We start from the raw sequence: 17,816 nt of genomic DNA, 5'->3' as shown, positions 1-17,816 counted from the left end.
ACACGCGAGCAGATTTCCGCTCGGTTCGCGATTATTCGCTCAGATTGCGCTCGCGACGCGAGTAGGCGTTTTCGCGAGGATAGTTTCCCGGAACGCGGAAGAGGAAGAAAGAAAAAACAAAAATGGAAAATAAAAAACGAAAATAGCGACGCGCGCATAATTTCCACGGAACACGGATATCGGCGTTCCCGTCGCGTCGCCGATAAACTTCGCGCGTTGTTTCTTGCGTGTAGGACGCGTGCAACCCTCTGGCACGCGGACGTTCGTGCTTTCGGTCGAGGCTAAACTTAACCCTTTGCTGTACTTTGACGAGTCTGACTCGTGATAACAATTCTGAACCAAACGCGAGTATCGAGAGTCAGACTCGTGGAATTAAATCCGGACCAAACGAGAACATCGAGAGTATGATTCGTAGAATAAAGATCGGCCCAAACGTGAACATCGAGAATCTGACTCGTAGAATAAAGATCGGGTCAAACGTGAACACCTGACACGAATCTGACTCGTGGAATCAGAAACGGACCAAGCGCGAATATCACGAGTTTAATTCGTGGAAGGAAGATTGTTCCATATATGCAAAATACAGCGTAGTATTTCGCATTTCGACTCGTATCGTAATTGTTCTCGTGCATCGCTCTGGCCCGTTTAGCGCGGGTCGTCTCCTATCGGTTGGACCTGGATTTCGTCGAGCTCAACGATACGACAAGGAGTTAATCAACTTAACGCGAGACTCGGGACAAAACGGGATAATATTTCAGTAGTAAGTAAACAGACTGAAGATATTGTCCGCGACAAGTACACACCGGATCGATGCGCGAGCGACTGCTCGTTCAATTACGAAAGTTTACGAGTCCGTGAAACGCTCGTTCACGTTCGTTCGATTTAATTTTATTCCTCGCTGACATCGCCGAGTTCCCGAGACTCGAGCCTCGACGAATCGGCGCTGCCTAAGCCCTCCTATCTCTCGATCTGCATGGCAAATTGATCTTGTTAGCACGGTTATTCCGTTACTCGTTAGCGATACCCACGGGAAAGGATACACGATCCGTCGATACGGTGTTACTTTCGGACGTCTCTGATCGTCCGAGTTGTCGATTTACCAAGTGGAAACGAATCGAGGGAAGATAGCCACGACGAGGAATGAAAACGGTGGAGACGGCTGCGTAACTCCAGGCGGAATATATCGGTTCGAGACTGCTGAGCAACAGATTTTCAATGGGTCTTGCGCAGCCATTGTTTAAAGTGTACATTACTCTTGGTGAAATAAGGTATCGATCGAAGAAGACTCGCTCTGCGGGCAGACCTTACGCTGAATTTATCGGTCAGGAATGCGAACCTGGGTCGTTCGTTTCGACCGTAGAGGTAAGTGAGAAACACCGAACAATTGACGACGAATAAAGACAGTTTATTAGGGATTTACCGAAATGAATCTTGGATCATTTTTCTAACATTCTAATCGGAATTAATTTAGATTTTTTATTAAGGAAGGTGACACGTCTTTAAAAGAACCGTGAAAAGCTACCTCCGAACAAGTTGCAATTAAATCCAGATCTAACTTTTACAACTTCAACAGTACACGACGATTCTTAGCTCATTTAACTTACCCTTTTGATCAAGTAACGCCTAAGTTGTAATTCAGAAACGAGAAATTTCATATGTAATCCGGATCTAACTTTCGAAACTTCAACATTCTAATTAATCTCGATATACAATGATTCCTAGCCCAGATCTAACTTTCCATTAAACACTTTCGATAAAAGAACCGCGATAAATTGCTTCTCGAATAAATTCTCCAACGTTCTGATCAATTCCAATTCACGACGATACCACGTGTCACCGTTGCTCGATTGTCGGTTTCTAAATTCCCAGAAAAATTCAACGACTCAGAACCTCGGTTCTACGCGCAGCGAGGAAATGACCATTCCTCGTTGCTCACAGTCAAGTCCAACGAATTCGAAACAAATGTCAACCTACGAAGAACAATTACATTCTCGAGTCAACCGACCCGCATACGGTTCTGCAAATAAACAGTATCCGTCTACGTATAGACGAAAGCTTCCAGCGATATTGTTTGCGTAACACGTACACGGGGGGGATTATGTATCGTTCGTGTGTGCAAGCGTGTTTGTCTAAGCTTGCAGCTTACCGTACGCGCTACGCAAACACCGACGAAGGAGCCCTGGTATGCTGTACACGTGACTGTGCATGCAAGGACGTAAAAATTATCAGATGGCCTGTACGAATGTAAACAAGCTTGTAAACTATAACCCCCACCGCGATGGGGAAATACGACCGATAAGAGAATTCGGCGTTAGCGAAGTCGTCGAGAACGGGGTCGCGAGCTTTAATTCCGTGTCTTCCCTATCGCGGCCTAAACAGTGATATAAACTTCAAACTTCACGATCGGAAGATTAAATCGAACCACAGCTTCGAACGGGCGAAAATCTCCGCGGCGGGATTTTCGTCGGGGAAGCTACACAGAATTAACCTTCTTTTTTATCAGTTTACGCTTGTTGAAACTTATCTGCCGGACATTACCACTCTTGAACGTTTTTGCATATCTCTCTCGTTTCTATCCTTGCTTCTTTTTCGTTCTGCGGTTCAAATTTATCCAACGACCAACAACACGGTTGAATTTATTATCGATCGATGAAATTCATAGATCGAGATTACGTTTAACGAGCATTGATCGACTAACGTACGATGAATTGAACTTTTGTTCCATCGTTCCTATTGGGTTTGCAATCGTGGAATATCCTTGAAATACTTCGTGCGTTGTGGACACTACTGACGCTCTCTGTGTCTCGCACACTTACGTTAATAATTAACGAACGATCCGTAAGAAGCTTGCGATAGCTCTTACGACGAAAGTAATCGTTAGTTCTAGTTTCTACTTTCGAATCCTCGGATCGTTCTCACTCGTGGATAACCGAATTGCAAATTCAAAGAGACTCGAAAACAAACCGTATCTCAGGAGGGAGGAAACGCAAGCGTCGGCGATAAATTCGTAAGAGAGCGTACCGAAAGTAGACGCCTCGAAGATTCGGTTTCCTTTGGAAGTGGTCGATTTGTCGGGACTCTGTTCCTTTGGTGTTGTCCTCTTCGAAATGGCGGACGAAAACGGTAAACGCGTTTTGGGATTTTTTCGGCAAAGTCTCGAAGCATGGCCTTCGATGCATACAAAGGATGGATACGAATCGCGTAAGCGAGCTTGTAAAACGATGAACGCGCGTAGAGGTACGCGCGAGCGTGTTCGTAACAGTGCATCAGCTCAGCGATAGCACAGAAGATAGATGATACGTGCACGTGAGATCTTGTCGCCGATATCGAGCAGCTTCCGGTTTACAGGTCTCATTATTTTCGCGTTAGACCCGCCGTCAGCCCGGTTCTGGGTCACTTCTCCGCCCTCCGTTACGAACTCGAGAGCCCTTTGAGCCGTAAAGTCCTATCTGTTCGATATCGCCCGGGAACTCGACTATTCTCGGCTCTCGAACGTATTCGCGCGGCCTTCGTCGCTCGGTTGGAATCATTTTATCCGATGACTCCGGTCATAGCCTTATCAGCTCGGAGAATTCGTAGCGCGCCGTATGGATCGTCGGAATGTTTCCCGCGTTAATGCCTCAGCCGTGGCGCGTACCCGAGAATTCGCTGATTCCGAGCCCAGCTGTTCTTGACCCGTTCGCTGGAACTGGAACGGTTTACACAGAATTTCGATACAGAGAAAGAAAGAAAGAAAAAAAAAAAAACATACACGGTGACGGTGCACTCGAGAGAGATTCAACGTTTCGAACGAACGGACGTGAAAATGAATCGTCCGTTTCTTCTTCGCTGTTTTTTTAATATTGTTGCCGGTACAATCGGTCTGTTCTTGACCCGTTCACCGGAATTGGGACAAAAAATTACACGTCGACGGTGCATTCGAGAGGGATTCGAAGTTTGAGACGAATAGACGCGAAATTGAATCGTCTATTTTCTCTTCGATGTTTTTCACCATTGTTGTGCCATAACATAAATCTGCCTCGGGGTACGGGCACTACGGTGGATTCGACTTGCGTCGACTCAAGGTCGAGACGATAAAGAGGTGAGGAAATAGTCCATTTTTTTTCTTCACCATCGTTATTCTTTGCCCATACACCGCCATATTTTCAACGAGGAGAACTTTCCTTAGGGAAGGAACGCTAGTCAGAGCGGTACGGAAGAATTTTTATCGTTTCGTGTCTCATCGTGGTTATTTTAACGTTTCTATTAATGGGCAAAGAAGGAACGATGTTTCTACTGTACGTTGAGAGAATACGACGAGAATACGGCAGTCGTGATTCCCGAGTTTGTGTTATTGCGACGTGATTATAATTCTTTCCACTTTACCGAAGAAACGTAACAATGAGAAACATGACACACTTCTCTCACGGAAAGAATGCCATTGGCTGGCTATTGTTGCGTCGTAAACCTGCGATGATTGCACACATTTGGAGCCACTTGAAGTATCTAGAAGAATCAGCTCCGTGCCAGGATACAGGCACTGTAGATTCAACAGCAGATACGAAATTGTCTGTTTTTCTTCCAATATTTTCCGTCGTTTTCCTCGATCTTCTCACTCGCGTTTCCATTTCTTCGAGATTTCTTTGCACGTATATACACTGCTCCCGTGATTTATTCTTACTAATCCTGAATTTCATAAACAACCGATCTTGCACTTTCAATTTTTTCTTTATCGTCTCCATCGATTGGAAGCGACCAGTCGAATCCTCGACAACCGTCCACTTTCAAATTCTTACTTAAATGGTATTTTTGTTAAGGTACGACAAACCATTGTCGTTGTACACTGCGTGAAATCGCGTGCTCCTTGTGCATCGGTCACGCAAGATCGATATTCGACATCGCGTGTCGAACGTAACGAACGAAACAACCATCGAGATAGTTCTGCTTTTAAAATTTATCCATCGATCTCCACGAGAATATTTTCGAGCATCGTGTGTCCAAATCTGACAAGTTTTTTAATCGAGGAGTGTATTAAAGAAACGTGAGCGAAACACGTGTCCCTCGTCCTCGCATTATTTTCGAACCTCCTCGGGTCGAATCTTGATATTATTCTTGTCATCGTCGATTTTCTCCCCTGTCGAAAATGTCTATACCAACAACGCGCAAGGGTATATTTGGAGTAGAATATATATTGGCCCGCTCAAGGTCACTTTCCCAACTGTGAATCACGCCAGGTCAGGGTTAGACACGATCTCCCCTTTAACGCTACGTTGCACAGAGGGCCAGAATTCGTTCGTGGCGTGTCAAACATGATTGACTGCTCTCGCTGTTAATAACCACACCTTGGAAAACGTTCGACGAGTAATTTCATTAATTTTTGCTCGACGTTGCGATCATTATTTTCATCCCTCGTATATACCAAGTGTTTCAATCGCAATTTTGGTTCCACCTTTTCAAATATATATCTTCGTTCCTAAAAAACGAAAATTTGAGATATTGCATCAAATGTGATATTCTTTATCACGTTGAAAAGTGAATACGATGAAAACAAATATTATTTTACATTATATTTAGCGGAGCAACGAACCGTGCTCCGTTAGTTTATTAAAGAAACTAGAAGACTTTTTCTATTTGCGGTGATTGTTTAAACTTTTGGTAACTTTTCGATACTCGATTTGCGGAGCATTTACAGCCAATCGAATGGTACTGCGGGGGTAGCCGTTTAGCGACCTTAAAGAGCCAATGTTTACTGCTTCGAGCATAGTTCTGCAAGTCAAATCGATTCCTCGACTCTATTTTCGTTGCTATTCTGCAGAAAGGCGAGCCGATGAAGCGTTACACCGAGTGTCCCAGAACTGGGTTGAACCGTAGCCCCTACATCTTCGAAATACGTTCCTTTGGTAAATTAATTCTTCACTTCTATAAAAGGGAACATTTCCATAAGATACTCCAATTCCAAGATTGCAAACTGGCAATCTTGTTTCTCGGTATGCATAAAGAAGTACCGGCACGCGTATCCGAAACATTTCGGCTCTGTTTTAAACCGTAGGGTACAATTGCACGTTGCAACTCCACGGATGCAAACACGAGCCCCGGAGAAGTTAATGTATTCAAATTTATTCAATCGTGCTTACGTATTTCGCTATACGTAGCAAACGTAGCAAAAATGTGAACCAGTTTTTCTTCGAGAGATCTCCGCGAGACGTTTTACGCTTACGTGCGTAATGAAAAAGGTCGCAGACATTTTTTCTTCAAAATTTCGTAATACACCACGACACGTTTCTCGTATAGTGTCCATAAAAGCACGTATGCTGCGTACGTTAGGACGGTGATATTGTCTCGGCAAGAGTGCGAGGTTGCGAATACAACGTTATCGTTTCCCATAGAAATACAACCGCACGCGTGTCTTTTACAGCGGCGATATATAACGACCGTTAAAACAACGCGCGGGGTCGCGCCATTAGACAAATCTGGTTTACCTTAACTGGTCCAAGTGGTGCTTCTCATGTTTTGCCACTTTCTCTGAAATTCTACTCTGCAACGAGAACATTATCGTTCGCCACGAAATTTCACTTCCACCTTCTCGTTCTCCCTCGCGCGATTCGACCAGCAGCGAGAAATACCAATTACACGGTATTATTCCAAGATCGTAATTTCTATTATCTGAAATCAAGGTTCCGTTGGTTGCCCGCAAAAATTCAACCGTTTTAAAACGGTCGCGCGTCGGAATCTCGCCGCGACGCCCGCTTATTAAAACACGGTCGTTCTTAAACACTGGAAAATTATTATTTCTTTCAAATTCGTGCTTATTTCCTTCAGATTGTATTCGCGAACGATCGAGGAGCAATTTCTTCGCGACACGAATTCTCGATGCGACTTTCTGCAAACACGTTTCTCCCGATGTGCAATTGTAAAAACTTGATCAAAGTTCGGGAATATTTCCGACTGAAACCATCGAGTGAACATTTCTTTCCGACCGCAGTATCCATTTTCTTCGCAAGGATCGCGAAGAACGTTCGAAAAATAATTACGACGCGCATTTTCCAAGGCTCTGCGCCACACTTTGAACATCGAACTGTAATTAAATAAATTTCGAGACCGGTGAAACAATCTCTTCCACGAATATTCCACGAACAGGACACGGGTAGCTCAAAGGGTTAACGCGATACTTTCCACCGCGAGAGTCAAAGAGAATCACGGTAGGTCCTCGAGGATAGTGGACGCTTAGGGTCCTCGCCGATGAGGACGAGAACTAGCAGACGGGATCGGACGAATGGAAATTAAATTAAAAGGTTCTGTCGAACATCGGGCCGCGCGATATCGAGCCGCTGAACCGGCAGAATCAACGAGCGTGAAGTTTTCGGGTCGATAGAGCGCGTAAGAGGGGGCCGAAGACATCGGTCAGAAAACCAAGATGTAAGAGGATAAAAGAGGAAATGGAAGAAAAGGGGGTTGGACGGGGCGGTGCGCCCTCGAGACGGCGATGAGGGGTCGGAGGGACAATCGAATCAGCGGAATCAAGCTCCTACGGTCGAAAGGAGCGGGCAATCACGACCCGCCGCGAATTTAAATGTTGCAAGTCCGAGGATTCCGTGAGTCGGCGGAAGTACCGCGTCGGAAATCACGGCCCGGAGACGGGAAATCTAATGGCTGATTCCCACCAGAGCCCAAACGACGCCCGCGTTTCAAGTGGAACAACTCTAACATTGTTTTAGACGCGAGTTACAGGAAACGACACTCTCGATTGACCGTCCGCCATTCTTCACGATAATCCCCGTGCAACTTCCAGAGCGCGTGCTACGTCGTACTCGGTCTTTATTTTTATCGAGTATTTATCTTTGGTACTTTTCTACCGTACGGATCGTAAATTATTAAGAAAATACTATACAATTTTCTCCTTGGCGTAATATTCGAAATACGTTCTTCTATGATTTTTTAGTTTGAATTTCAAATTTATTTCGTTATTCACGTCGAGTATTCTTCGGTGTTAGAGTGTGGACGATCAATGATAATATAATTTATAGTTTCTCCTTTGGTATCATTTTCCAAAGACACCGGTGGTCCGAGTTTTTCAATAAAAGTCTCAAATTTATCCAGACATCTTGCGAGATCATTGTTTTTATAAATTTTTAATTTCCATTGCGAACAATGACTCTAGGTTCGGATTTATTTTGTAAAAATTCCAATTTGAATCTCTTTGCACCGTATCGTACAAGTCCAATTTCGAATCCAAGACCAAGCTATAAAATTATACTTGTACAAGGTGGAAACGTTCGCGAAGTACCTACTTTACAAATTTAAACGAAAAAAAAAAAGAAATATGGGATAGAAAAATAGGCGAACACGGCTATCCTCTTACATACGGAACAGTTTATACGTCGAACGAAACGAATCAGGTTTCTCGTCGAAACGTCTCCTCGCGAAATGGCCGAGCGTTACCGGTGTACAATTTTTTTTTATACGCATCCTACGAGCGCGAGCTTACGCGACGCGATCGTGGCTCGGTGGTGGGAATCGAGCTTGATGTCGCGCGCGCCTTGCGAATATCAAAAGACGGCTGATGGGATCGTAGGAGCGCGAACCGGGTGGGTTCCAGCCAGCCATTTTCGAGCGAGGGAGGAAATGCGATGTGCTCGTGCTGTAGCAAAATCGAGCCACTAAACGAGAAATTTTAACCCTCCGTGTCGTTGGCTCCTTACGATCTCGTCGAAGCGATATCGATTTCGAGGGGTAGATCGGTCGCGGCATCGGGAAGCGTCTCGCGACACGACGATTAACCCTTCGCGAGCGAAGGGTGTCTAGGGTAAGTCGTAACGAGGTTGACCGTGTTTTCGTAACGGTGTGCGTACATCGTTGTTTCTGCTCGGAATTTGGTTACACGTTTCATGACGACGCTCCCGCGAAACGTTGTAGCATTAATGATTCGAGAGCGCCGGAGAATTTAGGGTAACATATTGTAACACGTGATATTAGATTTGTAGTGGTAGACCCTACACGCGTTCAACACCCTACGTTTTGACGCTTTACGGGCCTGATCGACGTGTACGTAAATTCAATTACCTTCCCAACTGAACTCGCGAGTTCAGCTTCCGGTTTACCTTGACCGTTGTCTGTCAAGGATACTCGGTTTCTCGGAAGTTCGTTATGTGAGATTTTTCCGTGAAATTTATGCCACGTGTATTCTATATTTGACGGTCTTTCCGAAATTGTGTACTCATCGAATATACCGGGTGTAATTTTTAAGTTTGATCGTTAATTTTCCGTTAATCTACCAGAGAAGTTACGAATTAAGGTTGGTTCTTAATTGGTTGAGCACTTGCCTGTTAAGAATGGTCGAAAAATGTTTCGAATGAAAAATCAAAGTCAACTTGAACGCCTTCTTATACTCAATTATGTATATTTGGTAAAATTGTAACGTTGAAAGATTAAAAAATCAGTAGAATCCTCGAAGAACAACAGTATCGAGTTTGAAAGTTTGAAAGCATATAGTCCCTGTTAATTGTGTCGAATTTCGGTTCGATCGTATTGTAATTAAATTATAGGTAGACTCGAGATCATTTATCGCGCAATAGAAAAATTAAAAGACGTCAAAGGGGCTTTGACAGCGAGAAATAAGTAGCTTCGAACGATCTGGTCGATCAATTTTTTTACACCGGTGCGATTTAAACGAACCGATCGGAGTGGAAATTCATCACTCGATCGCTCAATGAGCACTGTCGCGTCATAGTCGAACGCTCAGCGAAGCAAACGTGCCTTAGAATGGAATTATCGGGAGCGAACGTAACCGCGAACTTATCGAAACTACGATCTAACTACAGAATTATGGAAGACCCTGTCGATGCGTTAACTTTAACGGTCGAGAGTGCAAGTTGAACCGCGGTTGCAGGAACGTCGACCGGAAACGCAATCCACTTTGCCACGGTGAAAGGGTCGCGAGTGATATTTAAATTTCATGCACGAGAATACGACAGTTATAAGATTCTCGGAACGAAAACGTCGACGTACCAGCTTTGCGTCTTCGTAAGTCGAGAATCTTCGCGACCTTCTAAAGCTTGGATGGTTTCGAGTTGCGTGCACAGGGTGTTGATCGGTGGTCGTGGTCGCCGTAAGTATTTCACTCCATTGGCGTTCCAAGCTTTTATGGAACGTTTACTGGCCCGTATAAGCGAACGTGACACCGAACGTATTAAAATTTTAGATCCCACGGTTCGTCGCACCGCTATGACTTTAAAACAACGTCCCGGTAACAGTTTTTACTTCAACCTATGAAACTCTTTTTCGCTGTTTTCGTAAAAGAAAATTAAATATTTCATTCGAGACTGTTATTGGTACAGGATCATCCCGAAATAGAGAATCTCTACCATCACCAGCATCGGTGGTTCAGTGGTAGAATGCTCGCCTGCCACGCGGGCGGCCCGGGTTCGATTCCCGGCCGATGCAAGTATTCTTTTTTTCCTTTCTATCGCGAAAATGCAACTCGTTTGTCAATATTTAATCATACGCATATAAATAAATTATTTAACCGGTTTTTCTCGTATGATAATCAAATATTGCAACTATTCAGTATGTAACAAATTAATTAAGACAGATATTTTTTATAGAGTAACAGTGTTCGATTTAAAAATTCACATAGCACATGCAAAAACTGTAATATTTATCATTATTCCTATTCTCAACTATTGACCCGAAGGTACAGAAAAGTAAAATTCGAAAAAGTTGATTCGTAGCTGGTAAATTTAACAAAAATTACCTCAAATTTGCACCGATCGATCCATTAGATTTAAAAAAATACCACGCATTTAGTTCGTACTAATTTGGCCGACAACGGAAAGGTTAAATCTACTTCCAAGCCATTTTGGACCGAGCTTGTAATAACCAACGAGATCACCCTTGACGAATGCAGGTTTCTCCTATAAATACTCGAAGAGTTCCAAGAAACGAAATCGATAAATTAAAGTGTCCCCTTTCCGTATGTTGGTTACCACGGGTATTCTTCGAGCTTTCGATCGAATTTCACGAATTTTACTCGGCTTCCCGGTGTTTTTATCGCGCGTGTTTTCGCGACTGCTTCGGTCTGGCTGTTAACAAAATTTCACGTATTCCACGGCGCATCTCCGTTTTCATCGCATGCATGTCCGATCGCGCGATCGGAAATACCAAAAAATATGGTGAATATCGGGCGAGGTCTTCGATTCGATCGCGCACTAGCGGGCGAATATAGAATAGAAACGAGTTTCGGCGGACGTACGAGACGTTTATGCAATATTCAGACACGTTTAGGACTGCTTCGCTTCTCTGTTATGTATTCGATGCATAGACGTCTGACATGCATCCCGTTTGACATTAACGCGAAATATTCGACCAGCCCGGATCGATCGATCCGGTCATATTTCATTGGTGGTCGATCGTTGCCGCGTATCCATCGAATCGTCGAACAGACGCAACGTTGCGTCTCGTTCCTTCATTTAATCCGGATGTTCCAATTTTAATTAAGTTAGATAACAACGAGTGTGCGAAAACTATACGCGAGATTCTTTTCTCGTGGAAATTCAGCGCGCAGAACGGTTAAAATTACCTTCAAAATGAATAAATTATTTTTCACGGTAGATATCGACAACCATAGAAAGCACAGGAATATTTTTTAATAAAGTTTCGAAGGAATGGTATTGTCTTTCCACGTTGAATTTTTCCACCGAAATGGAACGCGCGGAAGTTTTCCATCGAAGTTTTATTAAATCACTTTTTGAATCCGGAGGCCTCCCTTGTTATCGAATTTCTTTCGTTCGCCAAATAACAACGTTCCGCAGTTTTTGTGTATTTGCTATCGGAAGAGGAGCGGGAAATCGAGTAACTGTTATTTCGAATTATCGATACTCGATATTAATGCACAACTCGCGCGATATTTCTCCGTCTCTAACGGTCGAACGTCTCTGTGCTTCGAAGATCGATCGATCATTTTCGATGCACCATATTTGTCAACGATTTCTAAAAGTGACGAATTCCTGATAAAGAATGGACCGATAGTTTCCAGAATTTCCAAAAGAAATTCATCGATTTCTAAAAATTCCGAATCATTCGGTCGTAGAAGTTTCTCGGCAGTCGCTCGATAATTTTCAACGATTCGTAACGCAAAAATATGTTCAACGGGGTGTCTCGTAAGGGTGTCTCGCTTGAATTTCCTAAGAGAATCTCGAGCAGGTCGTTCGAAAGATATAAAAACCGCGGGACGGGTTTACGTTTTCGAGAAAGTTCAGCGGTAGCACGAAGGGCCGTGGTTCCATTTACACGGGCATTAAGATTTAATAGAGAAACTTCGTGCCGAATGCAATTAGAATTAGCGCGAACGCGAGAATATCGCCGTTTTAAGCACCGTTTCCGGATATTGCCTCTAGTGCCAAATTACCATGTCGAACAACAACGGAGTACGCATACAGAATGAAGTGGATTCGAAGGGTCTGCACCCTGATTGGGCTACCTGCTGCGCTGGCTACACGTCGAGTGTGTCAGCAGTTTTCGCGATAAACGCGGTTAAACGCATCGAACCTTTGATATTAATTCTCCGATCGGTTGATCGAAAGCAGCTGCTAACAGGGAGCGGAATCGAAATAATTCCTATTCGATCCGAAAATCGTTCGAAGATTAATAAATAGTAGATATTTCGTTCACCGTTTTTGCTATTCTCGATCCTCTGCAAGCATTTTGTGCCATTTATTTTTTACAGCTTCTTAAGTTTCGTACGAATCGTGGGTTACTGTATCGAGCATTAGAAACGTGTATTTAGAGGTTAGGTTTGGTGGTAACAGCTCTACTGCACCTTGACTATTTAAAGCACTTTTGTTACCTTTAATAGTATACGTATATTTTATATATGTATATATACAGCAGGATTTGTGCAGTATGTTCACATTTATCGAATACATAAAATAAATGCCCAATGTAGAATAACTCTATGCGACTCTTTAAAAGTATTACAAGCGGTGATTGTAACCACTGGAATATCAGAAGCTTTGGTTGTTTCAATTTATTTAACTGTAAATTAATATTGTAGAAGGATCACTATGGATAATGCATAACCAAACCAACACTCTTTGCACGCAAATAAGAATATTTTAGACACGATTAATTAAGCGTTCCACTTACTAGATCTTGTCGGGATATCGACGATCGTTCGTTTACTGCTGAAGATATTTGCAAAATCGATTTCTAACTTTGCGATCCAGTCGACGTCACCACGGTCTCCTTAGTTTGGAATCGTGAATGTCCACTCGAACGGTTCAGATAGTTCCAAATTTAGAACTTTTAGACGGTTTCTGTTACGTTACGTATGTTTCGCGAGGACTGAATTCCTTGACCAGCTGTGTGTGCAGACCGGAGACGCACCAAAGGACCCTAATTAAAGGAAACTGGCCAACTAATTACGGTCATCTCTGGACGGGCTACTGTTGGTCTTGAAGACGAATTTATGACACACGAGTCGCCATTCGACAGGAGAGACGCGAAATTCTACGGAACCCCGATCAAAGTTTGCACTTTGAGTAAACTCTGGACCGTTAATTGTATAATTCGTAATTGATCGCGTAAATTTAATCAAAATTAGTCTCTTCGGTGAGCGGAAGATACTCACCGAATAATTAAAGTCACTTTTGCGCCAAAAATATCGATCGTAGGACCTATGTTAGATATTTTTAACAATTAACGAGTACTAGAAACTCTTGAAGTTTCGTACCCTTTTCTCGTACCATCAGTTATTGAAGTTAAAATAGCAATAGGTAGACAAATGGGTGTCGAATTTGCTCTCGACAAAATATCGATTCTCACGCCACCTGTTCGTGTACAGGGATAGTCGTACCGCGATGTGGAGGGGCGTTGGGACTTGGGCCCATAATTGAGCAGTTGGAGGGAGATTCTTTCGTATCGCGTCAGATGTAGGCCACTGTGAAAGTTTCACGAAGCAGTCTTCTCACCACCCGGTATAATTCGAGTTGCAGAGCGCCCCACGCGACTCTTGACCTCCCCCGAGAGGTCAGGAGGGTCTTTAGAAGATTTTCCCCGCGCAAAGAAAAAAAAAAGAGAGCTGAGCAGTCGACGAGGCAATTACCAACGAGCGACGTGGGTTTACGATACGTCGATCGCTATCGAGGGCGAGATAGTAAGACACTGAAAACGCGCGTGGTCGTCGAGGTGCAGACATTTTATGCGACAATTTTTAGGGCCTCGATCTCTCGCATAATTAGACCAGAGAAACGTCGATAACTCCAAACAGAACGTGCACCAGGTGATCGTGTGATAAAATTGTAATATCATTTGTGAATTCCTCGGATCTTTCTCGACTCATCGCGTCTACATGATATACTGTTCTTTTTATACTTACAAATATTGCAATAGATGCGACTGGATATTCCTATACTTTCTTAAACGAGGCACTGAAAAATCGTCCTTTCGTGTTTTACAACCCACAGTAAAATATGTACACATAGCGCGTAAATAGTCAGATTAGCCTTTAGTTTACGTCTCGCGTCAAAGAAAGTTTCTTTCTTTTCGAAGAACTTTCCTTCGAAGCAAGGTACTTATAACTTCTCGGTAAACTTACTTCGATTAAACATCGAAAAACGACGAATTCTGAGTAAATCTACAAAAGTGCTATAGTCGTCCATCGTGTGTAAACGACGTCTCGCGAAGAACGACTACAGTCGCTCGTTGTATGTAAACGATGTCTCGCGAAGAAAGATTACAGTCTTCCCTCGTAGCGAAAGGGTCAATGAGAAGCAGAAAAGAACCCCAGGTGGATCGATGACTGAGAAACAAAATGGAAAATTGCTGGTGCGAGCGAAAAAGTTAATCCTCTCGTAGGATGAAATTAAACACGCGAGTTTCCCGTGTTCGGGAGGTTCTCGAGTCGAGGTCTTTGAACGTGCAAACGAAAGAACGTTAAGGTTGGCAGTCGAGTGAAGCGGAGGTAGAAGTTTCGGCGAAAATAACTCCCTTTGAATCTCCAGTCCGTTGTTCTCCACTGTAAAGAAAGAAACGCGGTAAGAAGTTTCCGATGAAGCAGCGTTTGACCGATCGAGCGTAAAGAAGCAGGCGCGGACTATTCGTTCGCGGTAATGATCGTGGATACAAACACGGAGATCGTCGAACGTGACACTTAGTATCGGTGTCTCTTCCGATCTCTGGGAAGCCGGACTAGAATACTGGCGGAATGTCGGTTCGCAAACAATGGACGCGGCTTACTGCCGGAAGCCACGGTAAATTTAGGGGAAACTGTTCTCCGCAGACGAGCAAGTCGGTCTATCGTCTCGATGCGGACCGACGCGGAATTTTCTCTCGGGATCGGGTCGGATTTCGAAACAATGTAAAAATTGACACAGCCCCCGTCGTTCCACGAAACACCGAACAATCGAGAAAGGAGACATTCTACCTTCGACGACCAACGAGATCTTGGTTCCCTTTCTGCACAATCCGGTCGATGTTTTTGAAATATAGCAAATTTTTGTAATCTCGTATTGTTCGTACCTACGGGGAGTGTCCAGAAGGATTAATCGTCAAAGAAGGCGATAAATAACGGCGAACCGAACGTTCGAAGCGACCGTTTCGAGAGAAGAAAGTTATCGCATTGTCTCGGGTATCGATCGAATTCGTTGCTGGAATTCGCTGTGAAGGATCACCGAAAATTCTTCAATTATCAAATATTTTACGAGACACTGAGCTATCTATAAAAGTGAGCGAATCAGTTGGAGAACCACCGGAGGATATAAATTATTTCGAAATTTTACAAAATCATGCGTCGCGTTATTTCCTGGACCATCGTTCGACTGGTTTCTAAATTAATAAAAATGCTCTCGAGGGTGAAGAATTGTAAAGAAACTTCTCGGCGGATCTGTTCAATTCTAAGAGACATCCAGATTACGTGAAATAAATATCAAACGTTTTTTTGCTCTAGAATACACGTTACAAAATCGAGCTCCCGGGTAAAAAATTTAGACAAAGATTATATCCAGCCAAAGGAACCCAGATATGTCTCTACGTTAATTTCCATTTCGTTATTATCGTCATTTTGACGCGATTCGATTCGAATATCACCGTAACCGATTGAAATTCGATCGAAACCTCTGCGTCGAAAATCGTACAATTCCCAGCGAAGAAATCGTCGTATCGTTCGCGAGAGAATTCCGAATACGTTTTCTGTTCTCTCGTTCACGAGCAATTCGTTTCTTTCTTACGACTCGACGAATGGAACGCGAAAACCGGAAGACCTCTTGGTACACGGTGAACGAGAAAGACACTCGAGCGGACGCGTATCATCGTCTTGACGAGCCGCGAGCGCCGGTGACGTTTCGGGGGAAAAGAAGTCGGGAAGAATTTCTTAAGCGGCTTTAAAGCTCCCAGGGAATACGAGTTTTTCATTGTCGTGCGTCGGTATCTGTCCCGTGGACCTTAGGCTTGCCGCGATTTTCTTTTCATCGTTGCAAAAGACGTACCGCCCGAGTCCCGTTTCTGAAACGAGCGAATGGTATGTAGGTCGGCCACCACCACGGAAGATAACTCTACCGACTTTTCCTTTCGCGGACGAGCATTCCGCGGACCACAATATCTCGTCTCCGGGCGAACGCGAAAGAATGAATCGGTTTCGGTTTGCGTGGCCGTGGCGCGTCCAACGCGTTTCAACCGGGGATCAAAGGACGATGAAATACGGTTAAAACGCGTCCGGGAACTCTCTTTTCTTAATTCGCGACGGATATATGGCGAACGCGTCGACGATGAATGCGCGAGACGCGATGAAATCGCGACGACCAGCGAAATAAGAATCTCTTTCACAAACTCCGTTCTTCAGTCGCTGCTTTAGCCTCGAACCCGCTACCGGGCACACCAATTGGACGACCGTGGTTCTCGTCAAGTTTGAATACAATTGGAAAAAATTGCGCGTGCTCGATTTGTAAGATTTGCACAATCGCTTGGTGGAATGTATCGATTGGAGTGTTCGGTTCCAAGGGAGTATCTTTTCCCTCGATTGGATAGCGAAAAATGAACTTGGAGGGAACTCGTAACGAATTAAATTCGAAGAAGTCGAACAGAACTCGAAGAACTCGAAGAGAACTAGCGATGAATAAAGTTTGACAATTTAGAGAGAACTTTTAGAAAATGGATTTTATAGAACTTGGAGAGAACACTTGACAAAAGTAACTCGAAGAGAACTCTCAACGAGTAGAATGATCCGAACTCGATGAGAGCTTTCAGTGAATTGTAGACCTTGGCGAAGAACTCTTATATAAACCAGCGTATTGTTTTTTTGTACATACCGTAGACAATCATTTACCGGGAGAGGCTCATTTGCGAGAAGAATTATAGCTATTGTGTTCACTGTGACAATATAATTCTTGCGAAATATAGATACAATACAAACGACTCGAGTGGAGTAAGGAGATCCACGTTGCATCACTCGCGACACTTTTGTGTTGCAAATTGCGCGAACCGAAAATACCCTTACCGCATTTAATAGACGGTACGACGAATAAGAAAATTCTTCTTCGAGTGAATTTCAAGACTAATTTATTTGAAAACAAATGAGATAAAAATTGAGAGACTGGTGGCAGAAATTTACAAATTAAATTCGTTGAAACACTAGAATCGAAATTGGGGGGTTTGGGAAACTTTGACTGAATGTTTACACCTGTACGAACTACCTCAAGTTACATTACGAATCGTCGAAGAGAAATAACGCAATCGAGGGCTATGAAAATAAACAGTGGTTGTTCGAACGAATGTGAAACTTTAATCTTCGATATCGTCCGTGTTCCACAAAGACGTTCGCGTAATTAGAACCGAACTTACTTTCAGTG

The 17,816-nt window shown here is 43.6% G+C and overlaps 1 protein-coding gene and 1 non-coding gene across 3 annotated transcripts in view; one reads left to right on the top strand and one right to left on the bottom strand.

Annotated features, from left to right (window-relative positions):
- Nucleotides 1-17,816, bottom strand: part of LOC143152738 (zwei Ig domain protein zig-8) — a 560,480-nt gene that overhangs the window by 283,049 nt on the left and 259,615 nt on the right. The gene's annotated exons all lie outside the window — the stretch shown is intronic.
- Trnag-gcc (transfer RNA glycine (anticodon GCC)) lies at nucleotides 10,349-10,419 on the top strand. Its single transcript has one exon. It is a non-coding gene; the product is annotated as a tRNA-Gly (tRNA).

Source organism: Ptiloglossa arizonensis, chromosome 11 (genome assembly GCF_051014685.1).
Source record: "Ptiloglossa arizonensis isolate GNS036 chromosome 11, iyPtiAriz1_principal, whole genome shotgun sequence".
Classification (NCBI taxonomy): domain Eukaryota; kingdom Metazoa; phylum Arthropoda; class Insecta; order Hymenoptera; family Colletidae; genus Ptiloglossa; species Ptiloglossa arizonensis.
The sequence above is the reverse complement of the archived record's forward strand: the minus strand, read 5'-3'. Positions and strand labels throughout refer to the sequence as shown.